We start from the raw sequence: 19,197 nt of genomic DNA on the forward strand, positions 1-19,197 counted from the left end.
CAGTTTTCCTTTCTAGGCTATCAACTCCCAGAAGGGCAGGATTATGTCTGTGTTTTCAGAGATTTTTATCTCCAGTGCCCAGCATGGTGTTTGGCCCAGAGGAAATATTCAAAACATTTGGGGAATAAAGGAATGCATGTAGAAAAGTGCAACAAAATTCCATGAGTCAAAGAATTTTTAACTTGGTAAATGGGAGCATGATGACAGGAACAGAAAGAGGTAGAAATAGCAATGCTGGAAGAAAAACGATGCTGCAGTTGAATTTGAAGTGATGTCAGGATATCCATGTGGAAATGTTCAGAAGGTCAGTGGAAATATTGGATTGTTTGCTGAAAAATGGCCAGTGTGTGCTCCTTTAATACAGAAAAATTGAGCCGGTTGGCTGAAGTCCTTTGATTTCCAAATTCCATTCAGCAGAGAATACATTTGAGGTCATGGACCTCAGTGTTTTTAATGTACAATAGTGAAGAGGCACAGTTACCATTTTTTTCTCCCCATCCTATGTCAGAAATTTAATATCTACTCTCATGCCATTTTTACTTTTAATAGAGACTTTTTGGTAAATTAAAATTTTGCCTTTTTCTTTTTAGTATATGAAGTTGTGTCTGGAAAGTCCATTGTAGCAGAAAGCGAAAGAAAATGTATTAGGTTAGAGAATACTTTGTATTTACTAGAGATATTAACATCTCCCTTTTGTTGGGGTGGTTTTGTGTCTACCTTTGGATTCCACAAAGATTAATGGTGAAAGAACTGGTATATTTTGTAAATATAGTTTAGTAAACTTTGATGTCACATTGACCTAAACTTGAATTCTGGGTTCACTACTTCCTACCAAGTTACTTAATGATCCTGGACCTTAGTTTTCTTATCTGTAAACTGGAGTTTCTATTGCCTACCTAACAGATTTTGTGAATTGTAAATACACATTGCTTTGGGTTGGGAGTAGTGGCCCCACACAAACATTTGTCCACATGTCAGAACCTGGAGATGTGACCTTATTTGGAAAATAAGGTATTGCATATATAAGAATCTCAAAATGAAATTATCCTGATCTATCTGGGTGGGCCACACATCCAGTGACAAGAGTTCTTGTTGACACATGGACACGGAGAGTAGAGGAGAAGGTCACGTGAAGACGGAGACAGAGATCTGAGAGATTAGGGAGACTGAGTTGATGCAGCTGCAGGAGATGCTGGCAACCACACGAAGCTGGAAGAAACAAGGAAGGCTTTTCCTCCAGAGCCTCCAGAGGAAGTGCCGTGCCGCCAACACTTTGATTTCGGACTCTGGCCTCCAGATCTGTGAGAGAATAAATATCTGTTGTTTTAAGCCACTGGTTTGTGGCATTCCCTAGGAAATAAATACACACACTTAACTAGTCACTCAGTAAATTCCAGTTCTAGCCTCTCATCCTTATTTAAACCACAACATTCCAAGCCCTCTTGTATGAAAATAAAATAATATGATGGCTAGAAGGATTCCAGGAGAATAGAGGAAGAGGCCACATAAGAATGTTTGTGCATGATACTGGTAAATGAAAAAGTACTTGTGAGACATAGGGGGTGCACAAAGAAGAGAGTAATACCAGAGAAAAGAAGATAATGAAAGGGTAAAGCAGAACTCAGAGTATGAAAGAAGGAAAAGCAATGTCACCTCCACCCCAACCCCTGTCCTCCCTGTCTCTTAGGGTCCTTCCTTGGTTGTCACTCAATGCAAACTGGAAGGAAATGAGAGGAGAAGTATTAAGGAAAGGAGAACCACAGATATTTCACACTTGCCCTCATAATGTGTCAGTGCTGCTATGTCATAAATCTTCTCAGAGTGGAGAAACTGAGATATGGGGTCATTGTCAAGGACACTTTCATTAGGACCAAAGTCTCTTGGCTTCTAATCTTCAATTCTCAAAATTGTACGGTTTCTGCTGGAGATGCAACATCTATCACTCGTTCTTTTCTCTTTTGCTCAGCTGTCAAATGGAAACTTGACAGAAGTATTAGGTATAACATATGATACTGCAATAATCACAGCAGTTGCAATCCCTGCCACAATACAACATATTTTTGAGTACATTAGTGATTTATCATTTCCAAAGAGCATTTATTTAGCAGTAAAGTTATTTTCTATGCATCGGTGGCCCACATGAAAAAATAAAACAAACTGAAGTATAAGACTCTTTAAAATATTATTATAAATAATATGCTATGGGGGCATGGTGAGAATGGAAAGAATAACCTTTTCCTGCAGTCCAAACACATGTATTAATAGAACTCCAATAATGGAGTCTACCAAATACCAAGTGATTGCAGATATTTCTATAATTTCTTCAAAAAACAGTATCTTCTTGGGTCCTTGACAATCACAGACTCTGTCAGTGTCTTATCCCTGCAGTTTGAGCAGTGGTTCAAATGGGTCAGGACATGTCTATAGAGTCCCAAGAGAAAGAGAATAGTCTCTTGCCAGGTGGTCAATAGTCATCCTGATAAGGTGACATGAAAAGCTGCTACATATGTAACATCAAGTCTTGTTGTTTTGTTTTGTTTCTTTGCTGTTGTAGTCCCACTTGGTGACCCAAAAAGTATCTTCTTCCCCCTAGACTGCTTGTCCACTGCAAGAAAAAAAAAGATTAGCATTGTGTTTCTAAAGATACTGTAAAGTGATTAAGCACAAAACAGCCAGACCTCAGAAGCCTTTAGTGTAGATCTTGTGTCCAACCTGCTTTTGAATGGAGTCATGGATTTCCACGGTGGCCTTGGTAGCCTTGGGCCTAGGACTCTCTCCAATGTCTTGGGACATGTAAGTCCCTGGGGCTTTTCTACAGTCTAATTCAGAGGGAGAAATGTTTTAAAAAAGACTCTTCTGACCAATCTTGGCAAATGGGAAGCTGGGAACAATCAAGAACTGTGAAATATCCTTTGTTGTTGTGAAACAAAATTCTTAGTTTTAATATTGGCCTCAAAGGCAGAAGTAAATGAACATTTGTCTAGTATTGTTCCATAGACGGCTATTTAGTTATACCAGATTCTGTTTGTGAGAAATTTTCAAATAAATTGACTCATTGTTCCCCAGTGGAATAGATCTCCTATACAGCAGTTGTTTCATCCCACAATATTACAAGGAAGGTGCTGCAAGCTCCACCCTTTTCCTGACATTTTGGTGATCAGAGTTAATGACCTGTTATGTGGGACGCATGAAATAACAGAGGTTAAAAGTTATCAAAGCGTGCCATGCTTCTGAACAGATTGTGGGAGTTTTGGCAGAGGATGACAGCCCTGATACTCTCCCAGTTACTAGATAAGTGAGCTATGTCCCTGTGTCAGGATGGGAAAGGCAGGTGCCCCAAAGGGTATGACAGATCAAAGTGGTCCAAGTCACCCTGCTCTTGTTAAAGTGTTTTTCCTAAAAGGAAAACTTTAAAACATTAAAAAAAGAAAAAAGGAAAAGAAAAGATGGCATACATTTCCATAAAAGAAAGAGCTGAATAACCTATTTTACCACTAATGTTTCTGCCATGCAGGAGTCCCTATACTTCCTTTGAAGATACATGGAGGGTTTGTAGGAGTCCACGTCTCCCCAGACACTGTGGGCAAAGTTTTGTGCATTTTTTTATGAGAATATTTATAAACTTATTACCACAAAGAGTTGAAGAACCACTTGGATGGAAGGGATCCATTATCTCTCCTCTCTGGTCTGCATTTATTAACACTGGGCCCAAGAGGGATAAATTAGTTCTGTGGCTCAATGTAGCAGTGAAAATGAAACCAGGAATCTCTAGACCAGGAGTCCCCAACCTTTTTGGCACCAGGGACCAGTTTCATGGAAGACAATTCTTCCACGGACATTGGGGTGTGGGTGGTGGGAGGGGGTTTGTTTAGGGATAAAACTGTTCCACCTCAGATCATCAGGCATTAGATTCTCATAAGGAGCATACAAGCTTAGATCCCTCTCATGTGCAGTTCACAATAGGGTTCATACTCCTATGACAGTCTACTGCCACTGCTGATCTCACAGGAGGCAGAGCTCAGTCAGTAATGCTCCTTCGCCTGCCACTCACCTCCTGCTGTGTGGCCTGGTTCCTAACAGACCACGGGCCCCTGTCAGTCCGTGGCCCAGGTATTGGAGACCCCTGCTCTAGACTACCTGTTGAAGTTGACTTTTTGTGTCTTGTGACTCTGTGCTTTCTGGGGGCCATGCATTATGAAAAGTTCCTCACAGTGAAAATTGACTCACTGCAAAAACTCACCTCACTGGATATTCATTGCAATCCTGTGAGAAAACTGTTTTTACCTCCACAGAAAAATAAACTCAGAACAGAGAGGTTTGGTAACTTACCAGAGGCCACAGAGTCAGGAATGAGCAAGCCCAAAGTCCAGCCCCAGGTTTGTGAATTCCAAATCCTGGACTAGTTCTACCAATCCACTCTTCTCAGCACTCTCATGTGATAGTTTCACAGGTGTCTCCCATTCCTGCTCAAGTGGATTCAGATTCCCCCAACGGAGGGTTTTGTAAATACATGTTGGAATTTCTATACTTTTAGTATTCCCTAGTGATTTAGAATCCAGAAAGGAAACATACATGTATCTGATTAGAAGCAGTGGGTGACTGTGACTAGTCTAACACGTGGTCTTGTTCACTTCAGCTTAGCTTCAAAGAGGGTATAACTGTGTCTACAGGGTGCATGTTCTGGTAACAGATTCAGGTGCCTGAAGGTCAGCTCTAGTTCAGTCACTATCTAGCACTGATGCTTTGGGCATGTCACCTTTCCTATATCTGTGTCATTATCTGCCAAATGGGGGCAATGACCCACCTCCCAGGGCTACAGTGAAAATCAGATAAGATAATTAATTTAAGAAATACTCTGGCTGTAACACTGAAGGTGACATTGATAAGACATACAAATATTTTACACAAGGCACCTGACAGAGGATTTTTGGTGCTTAATTTCAAAACAGTGAGCACCCACATTCCTGTCTGATTTGTATTTGTCTCCACAGGTCCCATAAGAATTCCATAAGCATGAACTACTGAAAAAAAAGTAGATGTATTCAGATCTATGCGGAGGTCATAACACACTCCAACATGCAAATGTATGTGTATAGAGGCGGGTCACCATTTAGAATCTGTGTTGTGAAAGAATAACTAGAAAATCTAATTGTTTTAGTCTGTTTTGGCTGCTATAGCAAAATATCTTACAATGGGTAATTTGTTAACAACAGAAATGTATTGTTCACAGTTGAGGAAGTCCAAGAGTAAGGTGCTAGCAGATTCGGTGTCTGGCAGGGGACTGTTTCTTGCTTCAAAGATGGTGCCTTGTTGCTCATCCTCATATGGAGAAAGACAGAAAAGCTAAAAGAATGAACTCATTCCCTCTAGCCCTTTTCTAAGTACACAAATCCCACCGATGAGGGTCAAGCCTTTATGGCCTGCCCAAAGGCCCCACCTTCCAACGGCCCCATGTCCTAATACCATCCCCTTGAGGTTTAAGTTCTAAATTATGAATTCTGGAGGGACACATACATGAAAACCATAGCACAAATGAATGATGTTACCAGGTAATGATTTATTGTCAGAACTTACAATTTAATTATGAAGAATAATAGCATGAAAAGTATTTACCGTTACTTGTACAATTCAAGGCTTGTTGCAAAGCAAAACATTTACTAATAGTCATAATCAAAGTAAAAGTCTTTACTCTAAAGGACTAACTCCAAAACTGTGTTCAGCAGGATACTAGTCTCAAGAGGTAGGTATGCAGGCAAATAATTTTGAAACATTTATACTATGCTCATTTCATAAACATTTAGCACATTAAGACTTTGATTGATCCTTAAAGAAATAATTTCATTTAACTATGTTTAAATCAAGATAGCCTCTAGAGTATTTCTTATTTTACTCCATCTGCCACCTCCTTATGAATTATATATACCTAACATTCCATTGAATAAATTTTGGGAAATGCTGATTTGACAATGGAAGAGTAAATGGAAATAATCCATGCTTTGGCTAACTGCTGTTATGTAACTATGGACACAGTAGAATTCCATTATAAGCTAGTACTTTGTGGGAAACAAAACTACTTTATCAACTTTTGGTGTTGCAGAAGTGGAGACACTCTATACAAAAATAGTCTTTGGGTACATATGACACTGGGTCTCTTTAATGAACATGTAAAGAGTCCCAATAAATAGAAAAATGGTGAAAAACTGATGAATTAACAATTAAGGAGTACAAACACGAATATCATTTAAACATGTCTAATAATAAATACAAATTAAGAATAGAAGGTACAATGTTCACTTATCAGATTGTTAAAAAATACTATAATAATCTATTGGAAAGAATGTGGAGAAAATGATACTTCCATCCATTGTTGAGGGAAATATAAATTAGCATGATGTCTACAGAGGGTGTAACGGACTGAATGTTTGTGTACCCTCAAAATTTATATGTTGAAATACTACTCCCAATGTGGTAATTTTTGGAGGTGAAGACTTTGGGAAGAAATTCGCTCATGAGTGTGGAGCATTCATGAATGGGATCACTGCTCTTACGAAAAAATGTGAGAGGCCAGGCATGGTGGCTCACACCTGGAATCCAAACACTTGGGGAGGCTGACACGAGAGGATCACTAGAGGCTAGGAGTTTGAGTCCAGCCTGGGAAGCAGAGTGAGACCCCTGTCTCTACAAAAAATTTTTAAAAATTAGCTGGGTGTGGTGATGTGAGCCTGTAGTCCCAGCTACTCTGGAGGCTGAGGCCAGAGGATCACTTGAGCCCAGGAGTTCAAGGCTGTAATGAGCTATGATTGTGCCAATGCTTTCTTACCTGAAGGAAAGAACGAGACTCTGTTTCAAAAAAAAAAAAAAAAAAAAAAAAAAAAAGAAGACATAAGAACATAAGAAACCTGCTTTTCTCTTTCTCTCCTCCATGTGAGGATGCAATGAGAAGTTGGCGGTCTGCAGCTTAGAAGAGGGCTCTCAGTAGAACCACACCAAATTCTATGTGTCCTTCAGGCACATGTAACTTATTAACATAACTATCACTCTTAGATTGAATTGGATGTTAGATGTTACTAATGGATCATTTGGGAGGTTTAAAAATAATGATAAACCATCTTCAATTTAATACGGGGTGGAGATTTTTCAACAGAGGAACTGCTGAAATAACAAGGCCGGGCCGGGCGCGGTGGCTCAAGCCTGTAATCCCAGCACTTTGGGAGGCCGAGGCGGGTGGATCATGAGGTCAGGAGATCGAGACTATCCTGGCTAACATGGTGAAACCCCGTCTCTACTAAAAATACAGAAAACTAGCCGGGCGTGGTGGCGGGCACCTGTAGTCTCAGCTACTTGGGAGGCTGAGGCGGGAGAATGGCGTGAACCCGGGAGGCGGAGCTTGCAGTGAGCCGAGATCATGCCACTGCACTCCAGCCTGGGAGACACAGCGAGACTCCGTCTAAAAAAAAAAAAAAAAAAAAAAAAATAACAAGGCCGAAAATCGAAGCCGTCAAAGGCTCTCTTTTCTAGAGCTTGAAAGGATAAAGGGAACTTTCTCACCTGTTACTTTATCCCTCCTGTCCAGATGTTCAGTGGAAGTAAACAAAAGTACTGGTTTTTTAAGACTTACTATGAACTGGGAAATGGCAGTCACTGCCATTATTTCATTAGGGAAAAGATTACATCATTAGCCCTGGACACCTGAGGGGGAATGTTCTCCCTTTTGGTATAAAACTGTTCATTACAGAAGGGAATCTAATGTAAATTCCCGGTAGCCAAATTGTATCACTTAAGACAGGAAACTTTCCTTTAGGAAGTCTCACTTTTGTTGCAAACCGAAACAAAAAATTCAATAAGAAACAAATGTCCAGTGGCTTTGGGGTTTGTAATCTTTCAAGACTGGCAGGTCTGCTTGTGTTTGAAGATCAGTCTAATGGGTATAAAGGTCACTGTGCTCAAATAGCTATAATTAAGAGAAAGGAAACAGTGATCTTGTTAGATCACAGGGAAATGGCTGGGCTCTGCAGGATTTCTTTTTTATTCTATATAATTCAAACTTTGAAGGCAAAGGACAACAAGGTATATGTGGACATATGTGTGAGACAATATTTCTATTGATAACATTGATTCAATTTAGAGACAACCTAAGCCTTATTGGAAGTGAGTTCATTTAGTCTAGTTCAGGCAAATTCCAGCCATATCTTAACTGAAATAACACAATATCGGTGGTTCTGCCTATAAGCTCTTCCCTCCCGTGGATAGTTATATTGTTATTTGTAGTAATTGGCTGAAGCTTATACAGACAAAAAAAAAAAAAAAAAAAAAAAAAAAGAACAGAGGATGAGTTTATAATTTAACATTACAAACTCATTACTAGATGAAAGCAAATACTAATGTAACTCATTTATAAACCCAATGTTATGACTCAATGAGTGATGAATGAAACAGTTGGATACTCTTTCTTTGTCCTCCGTCTGAAACATATAAAGTTTGGTAAAGGACAGATAATGTGGTTCAGTGGGAACACTGTCGGATTTTGTGCCTGCGAGAATGGATTATTATCCCTATTCTGCCATTTGGTAGCTGAATGACCCTGGGCAATAACTGGATTTTGTTGGCTTCTGTTTGTTCATGACCTAAGAGAGTTGGACTACATGATCCCTAAAATTTGTTCCAGCTATAAAATTCTACGATTCTAATTAAAATTAGCCAGTGAAGTTTGCATGCCAGCAGATCACAGCAAAAAGATGGACATGCTATTACAGACTCTTGCTTGAAACTTGCCACCTAAGAGAAGTTGTGCAGTAGCTAGTAGCATATTAATCATTTTATTCTATGAATAAAGTTTAGGGTTCTTAACACTAAGAACTGAAAGTTTAGCGAACTGGTGTATATAACATTTATAGTTTAAAGTGACAGGAAACTGTCACCAATATGTCTATGTGAAATTATTTCTGTTAGACCAGGTCCCCTAGTGAAAATAATTCATTTGTTCTTTCAGTCTACATCATTTCCCTCTTAGGCACTACCTCAGAGCCTCCCAGGCTCACCTGTTTCAGAGCTTGCCTTAGGATTCTTGCCAGGTAATTTACGGAGGGAGTACTTTGGGGGTAAAACCTGCAACAGAGTGAAGGAGGCAAGGCAAGTGAAATAGGAAACGTAGATCTGCTTCTTGAAGAACCTAGGCTAACACATATTCTAATCAAATTTTAAAACTATAACTCAAGCGTATTTATGTATTAAAGCATAGCTTTCTCTAGCTCCTGAATTATCCATTCCAAGAAGACAAAACATTTTGATTTCACACCGTACCCCAGAGCGCTTTGTAGTAGCTACTAGAGCTAGACACGGGTCTGAAAGAAAGAAGCCTCATGCTTTTTCTGTTGCTAATTAAACTCTGCTAAGAAATGTGAGCTCCACACCGCATGTTCTCACTCATAGGTGGGAACTGAACAATGAGATCACTTGGACTCGGGAAGGGGAACATCACACACCGGGGCCTATCATGGGGAGGGGGGAGTGGGGAGGGATTGCATTGGGAGTTATACCTGATGTAAATGACGAGTTGATGGGTGCTGACGAGTTGATGGGTGCAGCACACCAACATGGCACAAGTATACATATGTAACAAGCCTGCATGTTATGCACATGTACCCTAGAACTTAAAGTATAATAATAAATAAAAAAAAAAAGAAATGTGAGCTCCCTTTGAATCAATCCAAGACCCCACTCTGTAAATATAAAGGAATATATAATTACCAGGTGCTTTTCATTAAGCCAAGAATGATTTAAAGTTTAAAGTCAAAGCCTTTACCTAATAATTCACACAAAATGAGCTTTTTGTGGGGCAGTGTCCACACCAGAAATTCAACTTGCCCATCTGGAAAATAAAGATTGTAAAAATCCAAAATAGAGGAAATGTGACTCAACCATTGAAATATCATTCTAAGGTTTCAGGACTGTGAGGAGAAAGCCTGCTATCTCAGGAGGCTCCAGAGGATACCATTCTTTGTAACAGCATCTTGGCACTGTCTGGAGGCCTGTTCCACAGTCTTACTGGTCCAGACACATACATTGTCAGCACCCTAAAAGTAAGTACATTTCTTAGGAGCAGTTACATTGACTGAGCTCCCATGGCCAATATAAAAGAGCAGAATGCTCATTGATTCCTACATATTGAAAGTCACAGATGGATGACAAGGCTGAAGGCCTTAGTCCTGAGCCACTCTCTCCCTGTAACATTTAGGAAGCCATATGACAATCACAGAGTTGCTTTGTGAGCCAGAAGTAAAGCAGGAGAGCGAATGAAAAGAAACACTAGCTGACTCTGTTGGTAACCTGTGGCATGTCCCCGGGGCTGACTTCTGAATTCTTTGCCCCTGTGGTGGGCAGTTTCAGGTACCCCGTGGAATGCTTCCCACTTTAAATGCCTGCTTCTCTTCTGTTTCCTTGCTGGAGTGCTTCCTTCCCTAGCAGAATGGGCTTGCTTAGCCGCAAGTCAGAACAATTCTGAAGAGCCAAAGACTTGTTACTGCTGCCCTTGTGATGGGAGTCCACGGAAAAATGCCCCAGGCTCTCTGTCCTGCTGAAGCTCAATTCTAAGATACATTTTATATGGTTTCTCAGAAGGTGCCCAGCCAAGTCGGAACCTCATTTGTCCACACTGATAACCTATTTATTATTGTACCCTTCACTGGCTTTTCTCCCTGCTAGGGCTGCCAGGAAACCCAACTCAGTCTGAATTTCAGATAAGCGGTGGAAAATTTATTTAGTATAAGTATTTCTCATGCAAGGTTTGGGACATATTTGTCCTAAAAAGTTACTGGTTTTTTATCAGAATTTTAAATTTACTGGGCTTTCTATATTGTTATTTGCTGGATCTGGCAACTGTGTTCTCATTTTCCAACTCCCTTACTTCCCAAGATCACCTCTCAAATAAACTAGTCTCAGGTCCTGTTTTCGGGTGAATTCAAACTAAGACAGAATCCGATTTTTTTTTTCACTTCTCTGAATCAAAGACTGATAACTCCTCACACAGTATCATCCTCCCCTTTCCACCAATCGACTCCTAATTTTATTCTGGATGGATTTGCTACTAGCTAAAGCCCACATTTTCAATCTTACCTCAGTTAATGACATGTAAGCAGAAGACTTTAGGTAACACTTAAAATAAGCCAGCTGACTTAGGGAGCTGCTTAGGGATATATGACCTTTTATCTTTCCTTTTATTGCCTGTGTAGAATGTAAATATAATAACTGGAGGTCCAGCAGCCATCTTAGACATAAGGCTAATTTTAGGATTGAAAGCATGCACTAAGAGTGTATAATGAAAATACAGGAGACTAAGTTCCTGATGATTGTAGAGTTAATAAAATAGACCAGAACTGCCTACCTCTGAATTTTCTCTACATATGAGAAAAAGAACTTCTAATTTCTTTGAATTTCTGAAATTGAGTTTCTATTGCTGATAGTTGTGTGTAGTTTCTAATTGATAAAGTCACTGTGGGAACCAGGAATTTTTTTTTCCCCAACAGAATCAGAAATCTTCCTTTAGATGTCATGTTTTCAGGAAGGTCTTTTCTGATTGTCTTGTCTAAAATGACACTAAGCACCACTTACTTCATTTCTCTCCATCCTTTGTTCATATACTTACTTCATAATGTCTACTTTGAACATTTATTGTAGGGCTAAGTGAAGTAACATTTATAATTGCCCAGCACAAAGTAAGCAAATTATAAATGGTATTCACTATTATGCCCATATTCAAATGAGAAACAAAAGATCAGGAGGTAAATATCAGGTTACTTTAAGTTCATGGTCACCAGAAAATGACAGTGTTTGCCACAACAACTCTTTACAGATGTCAGTGAAAGTATTTGCTGCCTTAGAGTCTTAATCAACAATGGTGGACTTTTCTGCAATGGATTATTTGCACATGCACTTGAAAAGAAGGTGAAACTGTACTGAAATTTAGAAATAAAGGGGCATTATGTATGTAACTTTCAAACCATTCAGTAAAAAATTATAGATTGGGTCGGGTGCGGTGGCTTACACCTATAATCCCAGCACTTTGGAGGGCCGAGGTGGGTGGATCACAAGGTCAGGAGTTCGAGACCAGTCCGGACAACATAGTGAAAACCCATCTCTACTAAAAATGCAAAAAATTAGCTGGGTGTGGTGGTGTATGCCTGTAATCCCAGGTACTCAGGAAGCTGGGACAGAAGAATTGCATGAATCCCAGGAGGCAGAGGTTGCAGTGACTCGAGATCATGCCATTGCACTCCAGCCCGGGCAACAGTGCGAGACTCTGTCTCAAAAACAGAAAAAATTATAGATTGATAGATAAGATAAATAGATAGATTGATGGATTGATTAATTCAAGCAATGGTAAAGCAGTGGGGACAAAATGTTAACTGTACGAGAATCTGGGTGAAGCATAATGAGCATTCCTTGTATTTGTCTTGTAATTTTTCTTTAATTTTGAAATTGTTTCCAAATATGAGGTTAAACAAAGTATGAGGGGTCTTCTAATAATTTAGGAATCACTGATCTAGTTTAGTCGCTAATTTATAGATGAGGAAACTGAAGCCCAAAAGACCTGCTCAAGTACTCAAGTGCTCAGTCACTATGTGACTGGGTCTCACAATATTCAACATTTGTGCAAATATACCTTGCAACTCAAAACACAAAAATACTTTTAAGTTTATATAATACATGCAGCATCACATCCACAATGCTATTCCCCTATATTTATGCAAATAACATAGATTTAATTCTATACTTTTTAAAATATAGCATTTATTTTGTTCACAAACTTCAGACCAGCTCTGAACTTCCTTATGTTTTACATCTCAAGAGAAGCATCCTTACTTCTGTTGTGCCCCAGCTATTTATTTTGGATATATTAGAAGTGTGAAATAACCTTGCCTTAGGATACATTGATGTTCCATGAGATTGGGGGGTGGATTCTCTACCTCTTGCAGCTGTTTGAAGGGGTGAGTGGGGTGGAGTGGGAGTGGGGAGGGTGGGAGCTAACCACTCTTTCTTCAGGGTTTCCATCTATGCTAAACAGATTTTCTTGCTTCTTTTCTGTCTCTGTTTTTCTGGTGTTTTTTAAAATAGCTTTGAAGGAATGGAAAATTTCTGTGGTAGCTGATAGCAAATACAGAAAGGTTCATTTGCATATAGATATTTCAGCTTGCAACTGCATAATCCCCTGAGAGAGGCCTTGTTTAAATGGGCAGGCAGGCTGGCACAGGGCTGCCCGGTTCCTAATGAAAACTAAATCGAAACTCGGGAAACATTTGCCTTGGAGGTGGCCAGGCTTTTTAGAGTATCAATTTAAATCTGAAAGATGCAGGCAGGCCTGTGCCAAGTTGCCCCTCAGTCTTTAAAATCCTTAAGACAGAAGGTAGAGGAAAAGGGTGAGAAAACAATAAATAATGGGTAAAACTTGAGCTAACCAATGTGCCTCTTTTACTAGAAATTGTGCCTGAAGAATTCAAAACACCGAGCAGGTGGTGGGACAGTGAGGAAGAGCAGGGAAGAGAATGTGGAGGCTTCATCTCTTCTGGAAAGGCCTTGGAAACAGAAAGGCTCTTTTTCAGGTATCTTGGTGAGCCAGCCCTCCTGAGACAACTGGTAATCCATTTATAGGCTAAAGACTTTTCGGATTGAATGTTCCCCTGAACTTGACTGAGGGCTAAGCAGATAAGGACAACTCTGAAAACAAGATAATGTGGAAAGAAAAGAGATTACGAAAAGGTCAAAAGATTAGCTGGGGGATAAGAAGAAGTCAGAGGAAAATAAGGGAAAAGGTTAGAAACTGATACCAAGCAAGGCAGATAAATCAAGTTAGCAAGTGAAAGAAGTGAACACAGCAGGAAAATAAGAAATGGGATCAGGGGAATTGGCCACAGGATGAGAGAAGTACAAGGACAATTAAAAATAAAAATGCAAGAAAACAAAAGAACTGATAACGTGGATGAAGGAAATATAATAAAAATATCAAACTGAATATCTCTAAGGCTTCTATGTCTGAATCTAATGAGAATTAGTATGTCAAAATTTACTTTTCTCTCAGAAGAAGTAATGTGCCTTTGTCATTATTATCAAAAACATTGTTTTCCTTTGATGAAACTCTATTTTATAATCTTTTTGATTTGACATCCGGAATTGAGTGTAATATCCTCACTCATTAGCTAAAGCATCAGAGGATTTGATCAAGTTTTTGATAAACGAATATCTTAAAGAAATCTTTAAAGTAAGTGTGAGAAAGATAATACTTTCCCCAACACACACACGTGCTCACAAACACATGCATGCATGCCTGTGCATATCCACACACATGCAAGCTCACTAGATACAGAGTATATAAATAATTAAGTATGTACTGCCCACAAGTTAGAAATCAGATTTATTCTACAGTGACATGCATTACAAATGAATAGTTACTGAGTGCCTGTTATATTGTAGGTTAATGCTGAGGTGGTGAACTTGACTGACAGTCTTTGTGCTCACAGTTTGCAGTCTAGTGTGACAATAAATAATTAAATATAATCTTTATAGGAAAAGGAAAAAAATAGAATTGAGAGACAATGACATTTGCTATCTATAGCATCCCATTCAGAGAAAATAGAACCTGAACATGGAAGAATTTTTGTTTACTTACCTTAAAGAGAGTGCATTCATGCACTTCATAATGATGTTTCAGTCAAAGATGGACCACACATCTTATGGTGGTCCATAAGATTATAATGCTTTATTTTTACTGGACCTTTTCCATATTTGTATCTACTTAGATACAAAAATACTTAAAACTGTGTAAACATTTAAGGCAAATACGATTGCCTACAGTATCCAATACAGTAACATGCTATACTGGTTTGTAGTTTAGGATCAGTAGGCTATGCCACATAGCCTACGGATGTAGTACGTTATACCACCTAGGTTTGCGTAAGTACACTATGGTGTTTTCACAATGACAAAGTCACCTCATGTTGCATTTCTCAGGACATATTGCATGATTGAGCAACATGTGACTGCATAAAGCAATGTGCATGCCAGATTACAGGAGCTAAATTATTTTGTATATAAAATGGGTAAAGAAAGCAGTTCCCAGGGAAGATGCTGAAATAGAGAGAGTGGAGATGGAAGGGCTTTGTTGGAAAGTCTATAAGATTGAAGACAAAAGGGATCTGGGAGATCTGAAAAGAAAACCCATGCTGTGTAAATCCTTTTTTCTTGCCCCATTGCTAAACCTCCAGAAAAATCCCCCTCCCCATTTTTTTTAAACCAAGGTCCAATGAGGTAGATTTTCCTTTGAGAATGAAGAGAATTGCTGAATTCTGCCCAAGGTTGACTAGGGAGAATCACACCCACCCATAAGGTAGCATCTGTTATGCAAAAAGTAAAAGAAAAGTGAGGAGAATATGATAAGCTCAACACTTGCTTATTTAGTACTTACTCTGTCTTAGGCCTCCTGGGAGGGTCTGGGGTTAAAATGGTAACAAGCCAGTCCCTATGCTCAATAAGCACATGATCTATGGGACTTAAACAGAAAAATATTTGATCTGTTTTTTAATCCGTCATTCATGGATCCAAGACTTTTAAAAACAAAGTAAAACAAACAAGCAAACTATATTTAAACAAGTACAGAATCTAAGTATCTATAGTTAAATGCATTGTGTGCTAATTATACGTCAGATGTTATGTTGAGCTCTTTATATGAAATCTGAATTTAACCCTCATTACCAATTCTTGACGTAGTTTTTAAAATTATCTTCTTTGTATAGATGAAGAAACTGGAATGTACATCTATTAAGTAATTTTCCAAAATCATGATTAATAAATGACAAATCTGAGACTGAACCTACATCTGTTTGATACCAAAGCCCATGGGCTTAAAAACCTTATGGCCATTTTTGAAATTTAAGAGAGAGTACCTTAAACATTAAGGGAAGAGAGCATGTATGCAAAAGAGAGAGGAGGGAAGGGAGCCAAACTTACCCTTTTTATCAGAAACCCACTTCCATGATAACAACATTAATCCATTCATGAGTACAGAGCCTTCATGACCTAAACACTTCTGAAAGTTCCCACCTCTTAACACTGCTAAATTAGGGATTAATTTTCCAACAAATGACCTTCGGCACATTCAAATCATGACACTACTTTAACTACTTTATTATTATTCACCAAAGGAGAAGTACTAAATTTTATACTGACAAACAACTCCAATTGAAGTTCACAAGGGTAATGTCTATAATATGCCCATGAAATAATTTTTAAGGTGCATTTAATTATGAAACTGTTTGGCTGTTGGTTGTGATATTACCAAGAGAGTCAAGTGGATTTTTCACTTAGGTGTTTTGGTGTAGTTGATGTAGAAAATCATCGCAATTAACAATGCAAATTCAATACTGACCGTCAAAGATTATGTTTTTGTATGGCACATAACCTCAGCATATTATCAAATTTGGCTGTTTTGTTTGTAAAAATAACATTTGAAAATGACAAAATAGTCACATATTGCTTGTGCTTAAAAGAAAGAAGGAAGAAAGGAAAGAAGGAAGGGAGGGAAGGAGGGAAAAATGAAGGACAGAAGAAAAGTAAATGGACTTCTTTGGATTTTGGATTGGACCTTCTTACCTTTTCTTTTACTAGTTTACTTGGTGTACTTTTGTCCTTGTCACGAATTCCAAGACACTCCAACACCAAGACAGATTTCTCCTCTGGTATAGCAAACATTAAAAAAAAATTGTTAAATATTTATTATTAAACCAAGCAATTAAAGGCAAGATGAAATGTATATATTACATAATATTCTCCTATAAGGGAAAGAAGCTAGTAGAAGAGAAAAACTTTCTTTCAGGCACTTTAATAACTATTGGACTAAAGTCACTCATTACTCTCAGGCACACTGCATTTTGGTTGACCTTGTGGAATGTCTATTTGATGGTTTTCAAAATCACTTATCCATGCAGTTTTGGCACTTCTGTGCTGTGTTAGCAATCTCAATTTTGTATTAGATTTTACTTCAATCTTTTGTGTAGGTCTTGAATTTCCCCTCTTCTTCCCCATCAAAGTACGTAACCAGGTAGCCTGCATTTGCAGATGACCACAGAAGAGTAATTGAGGGCTGTGAAAAATCCTAATATTTCAAAATATTTCTCCTAAATCATGCATATATTTTTAACAAAGGTGCAGAAGCTAAATAGTGGTTACCACTCTGAAGTTGTGAAACTATTGAGAAAATCTTCAATGCAGTGATGGAAATCCTTATGAAATGTTTGAGAAACATCTTAGTATACCTATGAAACATTTAATACCAGTAGATGAATTAAGTTTGAGTTTTGTTTCCATCTTTTTATCAATGATTTTAAAAGGTGCCCATGACTGTTCAGAGATAAAATTCATTTTGTCTCCAAATTGTCTATGCTTCGCAGTCACACCTCCTTCTTTACATATTTAAGTGCTTGGTTACTGTTTGCTGGGTACTATATTGTGCTTTCTATACATATGGTCTCATATAATCCTCATAGGAAATCTATGAGCAAGGTATAATTAATAATTCCATTTTATAGATACAGGTACAGAGAGATTATGCAACTTGCCTGAGGCCCCACTGCTAGGAAGTGGTAGACCTAGGATGTGAATACAGATCAGTTTGACTTTAAAGTCTGAAGTTTTAATGGACACTGCTTGCCTGGGGTTACAGCCAGAGACCAGTCATGGAGAACTGAAATCCTAACATCTATTCTCCCCATCTTTTAATCAAAAGGTTCTTATCTCAGGGACCAGATCCTACCCCCCAAGTCATGTGGTTCGGGTGGGACTAACCCCACCCCACAGTCCCCAGGGTAGGCACATGATACAAGCTTGGCCAATCAGAACATTCTGTGCCCCTGGACATCATGGTTATGTGGAGTACTGCTTGAGGCCACCATGTGGGCAGAGACTATCTGGGGTGAAGCAGAGATTCTGAGAGCCAAGAAACGGAAATACCCTTAGGTCTAGGGACAATATTTCAACCCCTACCTCCAATCATGCCTTGGATCCTTGAACTTCCCAGGTATTCAAGAGCCAATAGATTTCATGCTTACTTTTGTGTTTCTTAAGTCAGTTTGATTTGTGATTCACTCATAATTGAAAAAGGCCTGATGAAGAAAGCACAGAAAACCCTCACATGGTCAGGAGATAATGCTGGTAAGAAACTTCCTGGAGCACTTTGGAACCTTCCTTCAGTCTCTCGCACCTCCCCAACTGTTGACCCTTTGCCACAGCTCTAGTGAGGCCACTTCTTTCAGTTTGGTGTTAAGACAATAATGGCATTTTGAAGTTAAACCCTGCCCTTTTTTCCTGTTAGAGTCCTTGAATATGTGCTATTTTCCTTTCCTGCCTTTGACAGTCTTTGTTGTTGTTCCCATTACTGACTCACAGATCGGCAACACAGACGAGGTCCAGGTCAGGAAGGTTGTAATGATCACACCTGGAAGTCTGCCAGGGGGTAGCTGTCTTAGTCCTTTTGGGTGGCTATCACAAAGTACCATGAACTGTATAGTCTATAAACAACAGAAACTTTATTGCTCACAGTCCTGGAGGCTGGTAAGTCCACAATCAAGGTGCTGGCAGATTTGGTGTCTGGTGAGGGCTTGCTGTCTTGCTCATGGCACCTTTTTGCTGCATGCTTACATGGCAGACTAGGCCAGCTAGCTTTCTGGGGTTTTTTTTATAAGGGCACTAATGCCATTCATGTGGGCAGAGCTTTCATGACTTAATCACCTCCCAATGGCCCCACCTTCTCATATTATACCATTAAGGATTAGATTGCAAAATATGAACTTGAGGAGACACAAACATTCATTCTTATAGCAGTGGTGTTAGGGACTGAAGTTGGTGGTCCACCAAAGTCCATATGCTGAAGCCCTAATCCCCAGTGTGATGGCTTTAGGAGGTGGGGCTCTTGAAAAGGAATTAGGTTTAGATGTGGTCATGAGGATAAAACCTCTATGATGGCATCAGTGTCCTTATAAGAAGAGAGAGAAACACCAGAACTTTCACTCTCCACTATGTGAGGATACAGCAGAAAGGTGGCCATCAGTAAGTGAGGAAGAGAGCCCTCAATAAGAACCTGTCCATACTGACACCCTGATCTTGGGCATGTCGCCTCCAGAACTATGAGAAATAAATGTCTATCGTTTAAGCCAC

The 19,197-nt window shown here is 39.1% G+C and overlaps 1 long non-coding RNA gene across 1 annotated transcript; it reads right to left on the bottom strand.

Moving 5' to 3' along the window:
• Window positions 1-1,784: 1,784 nt before the first annotated feature.
• On the bottom strand, window positions 1,785-19,073 carry LOC105489128 (uncharacterized). The gene is made up of 4 exons (XR_011613050.1): window positions 18,028-19,073; window positions 16,639-16,721; window positions 15,455-15,538; window positions 1,785-2,605 (listed from the first exon to the last, which is right to left on the bottom strand). It is a non-coding gene; the product is annotated as an uncharacterized lncRNA (long non-coding RNA).
• Window positions 19,074-19,197: the final 124 nt, after the last annotated feature.

This window comes from Macaca nemestrina, chromosome 14, assembly GCF_043159975.1.
Source record: "Macaca nemestrina isolate mMacNem1 chromosome 14, mMacNem.hap1, whole genome shotgun sequence".
Lineage (NCBI taxonomy): Eukaryota > Metazoa > Chordata > Mammalia > Primates > Cercopithecidae > Macaca > Macaca nemestrina.